Source organism: Bison bison, unplaced genomic scaffold (genome assembly GCF_000754665.1).
Source record: "Bison bison bison isolate TAMUID 2011002044 unplaced genomic scaffold, Bison_UMD1.0 scf7180017864487, whole genome shotgun sequence".
NCBI lineage: Eukaryota > Metazoa > Chordata > Mammalia > Artiodactyla > Bovidae > Bison > Bison bison.
In genome coordinates this window covers 10,956,494-10,961,317 of record NW_011495047.1, presented here as the reverse complement: position 1 = coordinate 10,961,317, position 4,824 = coordinate 10,956,494, and the positions used below count along the sequence as shown (strand labels likewise).

Genomic DNA, 4,824 nt, shown 5'->3' with positions numbered 1-4,824 from the left:
AAAGTCGCTTAGTCTTGTCCAACTCTTTGCGACCTCATGGATTATACAGTCCATGGAATTCTCCAGGCCAGAATACTGGAGTGGGTAGCCTTTCCCTTCTCCAGGGGATCTTCCCTACCCAGGGATCAAACCCAGGTCTCCCGCATTGCAGGCTGATTCTTTACCAGCTGAGCCACAAGGAAAGACCCACATGTTAAAGGTTACTGTCAAAATCATAGGCAACTGCCCTTGAAGTTTCCAAACTTTGAAGGTCTTTTTCTCCCCTCTCTTATACAGCCTCCTGTAGAATCTGATTAGAAATAGACCTTTTTAACTCCGAAAAAACACACACAAACCATATGCACAATTGTTTAATGACATTCTTTCTGCACAAAAATCCAGTGCAATAAAGTTTTTTTTTTTTTTCCTTTTTTTTTTTTTAAAGCATAGCATAGTTGTTATGAAATTGTGTCCTGGAGCTAAACTACTTAAGTTTGAAATCTGGCTCCATATATACCAGTGGTGTGTCCTTGAGCAAGTTATCTAGCCCCCATGTGTGTTTCCTTATCCATAAAGTAGATAGAGTGGCCGTGAGGAGGTACTTGGCAGACCTTCTAGTTCAAGGAGCACAGTGGCTGAAGGTCCCCGCTGCTGCACTTTGGAATCCACTGTGGCGTTTGTGACCCAGCCACTTCTCCCATGGACTTCTCCCCACCAATGATGGGGTATGGCAGGGATACCAAGCCGGGCTCATTTCTGGAAGATCCTAGATTCCATCAGCTAACATCAGCTTGAAGACAACCCTCTCCTGAGCTTTGGTGAACTTCATTAAGCCTGCTCTGCCATCCAAGAACATTCTACCAACCTTTCTTCTCCCTTTCACTCAGGGTTAAACTTGGGCTATGATCTAGTGACTCCCCCAGCCCTTACCAGCTCCCCTTCACTTCCTTTCTCAAAGGCATTTTACTTAATAAAATCTTTGCACGTTTATTCTGGTCTTGGTATCTGCTTCTCAGAGGACCTGGACTAACACAGTAGGGATAACACTAGTTCCTACCTCTCACTGAGTTGTTGAGAGGATAAAGGAGTTAATTCATTTACTGTGCTTACAATAGTATTTGACAAATGGTAATAATTCAATCCATTTAAGTTATTAAAGACCAGATCTTACATGACTACTATTATAGCAGACTAGATAATCCCCCAAGTCTTCCATTATTAAATACCATAAAATTATGTTGAAATACAGAAAATAGTCTTCTACCTGCATAGTTGAACTTATAAAAAATAAAAAACACCAGGGGCAAAATGGAGAGGGACCTAAACACCAGAGCAGTAGTCCTGAGTTCACAGTGTAGCTGTCACCAGAGAATTTCATGACAACTTTGAATGTAAAGCTGAGAATTGTCAAAGAGCTTTAGAACAAAAGTGGGGACTAAAAGCCAAACTATCAGCAAAAAGAGATCAAGGAAGCTTGTCTATCTTCACTTATATCTGGATAAAGGGAAAAGATTCCTTAAGACACCTGCCCTCACTGAAGGCAGAGTTTGGCATTTATACCACTCTCGTGGCTGAGAACTCCCAAGCTGGTAATACCAGTGACAGAGTGAATACAAGTCCTCTTGCAGGGATAACTGGATTCTCAGGGTTCTTTTCGACATAGCCCTGAAGATGATTTCACAATCCAAAACTGCAGAACCAACAAGGAAATAACCCACCATGAGTGCTGGTGTGAGGAGCAGGATTAGATTCCCAACAACTTAAGGTAGTTATTTTTAATATTTTATTTAATCTCTGGCTGATATAATCTATCACATTAAAGAACAGAATTAAAAACAAAATATAACCAAAAATTGAGACTCTCAAAAAGAACCAAACAAAAGTTTTAAAGACTCTCCTATCTGAGTTTCTTTAGAAAGCAGAGCTGAAAGCAAGGATTAGGCTATTGATTCAGGAGATGAAGCCTGTTGAGATAAGGGCAAGGAAGAAAGGGGAAGTGGGCCAAGGAAAGACGTGGAGCAAGATGATAGGGTATGTTACAGAGCTGGCCACTATTTGATAAGCCATGGAGAAACAGCTGGTCACTTGGCAGGAATTTTGCCTAGCACCCAGGACGTCTCTGGAAACTTTTCAGAAAGAAACACTACCTCTATTTGGAAGGAGAATTTATCTCCCCCCAGCTCCCTCTTTTTTCCTGCTTCCAATTGCTCAAATCCGCTCCATGGAGAGTTAACCCATAAGTGCAGTGTTGCTCATCCTTTGATGTCACTCAGTAAACTAGATCCTCTGTCCAGAAGTAGAGGAACAGCTTGGTGCAGACCCCCTAGCATGTAGAAGGTGAAGAAGCATTGTGATCCCAGGCCTCCAGCCAACTTGGGGAGCTCAGCAGAGATAGCAGAGTACCCGCACACTTGTGTGAGTTTCTAGGAGTTGGAAGAACTTTGAGGATAGAGAGGCAGTTTGACTCTGAGGAGGTGAACAAGCTTAGATTCTGATATGAAATTAAAAATAGAGTCATCAAAATTAAATACTTCCCAGCAGATAGCTTGAATAGTATATGGATACAGCCAGAGACTAACTTGTAGATTGGAAGAGATAATTTAATAAGTTATACCTCTATGCTATATATATATATAGAATGCTTCATAAATTTGTGTGTCATCCTTGTGCAGGGGACATGCTAATCCTCTCTGTATCATTTCAATTTTAGTCTATGTGCTGCCCTAAATAAGCATCTCTATGCTATATTCTGAATAAAGAAAAAAATAAGGCATGAAAGAGTGAAAAGATGAAATTTATATACAATAGGAATTTCAGAAGGTGAGAGTAGACAGGAAGAGGTTACACTGATAAAGAACATGAATCCTTAGATTCAGTTTCTGTGATATTTTTGATGTCCAAGGACGGCTTTTGTATGCAGAGAAGGTGATTTTCATGTATTTGGGACTGATTTTTTTTTACAACTTTACCTACTGCAATTATAAATTTAAAAGCCTAGTTTTTCTTAAACTCCTAAATTCGTAAGTTTTATTACACAATTTCATATCCAGTAAATTTTATATAAAATAGAGACAATTTCAGGGAAACTTTCACATAAATGGACTGATTACTTAAGGGAATCTGATTTTGAATATTATGTAAACTTGAATAGGACAGATTAATTACCTTTAAATACTTCAAATAATATTTATATGTTTAATGTATTCAGTTTTCTTTAAGACTTGGAATGTCCAAACTCAACAAACTTATAACTCAATACGCTAATCCTTCCCACATTGTTAAACAACTCTCTAATGCAGGTTCTTTTAACTACTCTACCACTGTTTATAAACTAAGTCACTTACATCATTCAACTTCAAATTAAGTGTTTAATTTGGAATCACAGGCCAATTTGTCATTCATTTTAATACGCAAATTCAATTATATTTTATAAGTATTTTAAATGCCAAACAGTGATCATCTTGATTGTAATACAAAATGATTAATGCCATGGGTTGGACATATTTCATATTTCTGGGGTTAAGAGACACAACCCACTGAGCTTTACTGTGACTTTAAAATTCCTGAGCCAATAACTCAGGATGTTGGGCTGCCCAGGTGGCTTAGTAGCAAAGAATATGATTGTCACCTGGGGCTAGTTGGAGTTGCTCATTGAACAGACACATTTATTTCAGGAATGCCAGACCTGCAGCTGCCTATGTCCAGTGTGGTCCTTCCTGTATCACACATTGACATACTGAGTCCAGTTTTAGTAATCTCGAAATCACAGAAGACTCCATGTCTATATCCTTCAGGCAAGGTTGATACCTCCTCTTCCGATTACACAACCACATAATACTCTTTGTAACCTCTTTCCCTTTTTCTTCTTTTTTTTTTATTTTATTTTTTAACTTTACAATATTGTATGGGTTTTGCCATATATCAACATAAATCCACCACAGGTATACACGTGTTCCCCATCCTGAACTCTCCTCTCTCCTGCCTCTCTGTACCATCCCTCTGGGTTGTCCCAGTTTGATCATTTGAATTTTTTAACCTCCAACCAGATTGCAACTGATTTTGTTCACTCATCTCATTACTCTCAGGCTGAACTCTATTTTCATTTTTTTCCTACGTCTTTGGGTCACAGGTTTTGGCAATCTATAGTCTTTGGCTTTATGATTACAACAGTTGTAAATGGCATAAATAAAAATAGATGCACACTGAGACACACTGAATCACAGAATATAACAATAAAGACAGAGAGACTATCTTGAAACAACCAGAGTTTTGTGCCAGTAGTGCTCCTACAAACATGGTGAACGTGCCTAAAACCTGCAGGACTTTCTGTAAGCAGTGTGGCAAGCACCAAGCCCTCAAAGTGGCACAATACAAGAAGGGCAGGCATTATGCATATGTCCAGGGAAAGTGGCATTATGAGAGGAAGCAGAGTGGCTATGGTGAGCAGACTAAGCCAATTTTCCAGGAAAAACTAAAATCACAAAGACTGTGCTGAAGTTGTAGATCAAAGGATTCTTGCTATTAAGAGATGTAAACATTTTGAACTGGGAGGATTTAAGAAGAGAAAAGGTCAAGTGATCCAGTTCTAAGCATCCTCCTTTGCTCTTATAAAGATAATACAGTCTTGAAGTAAAAAAAAAAGTAGAAAAATTACATCAAAGTGGAGTGATAGATAGCAGACTTCTAATTAACAACAGTTGAATAGTATCTTCAAAGCAAGAGAAAATAGTGAATCTGCACTTTTTTACTCAGTCAAGCTACCATTCAGGAATGGGAAAACAAAAGTCATTTTTAGAAAGGCAAAGTCTAAATTCATTAACACACACTGAAAAAAAACTGCTGAAG

The 4,824-nt window shown here is 38.5% G+C and overlaps 1 pseudogene; it reads left to right on the top strand.

Annotated features, from left to right (window-relative positions):
- The first annotated feature begins 4,273 nt into the window (after nt 1-4,273).
- On the top strand, nt 4,274-4,568 carry LOC105005266 (annotated as a pseudogene).
- The last annotated feature ends 256 nt before the right edge of the window (nt 4,569-4,824 follow it).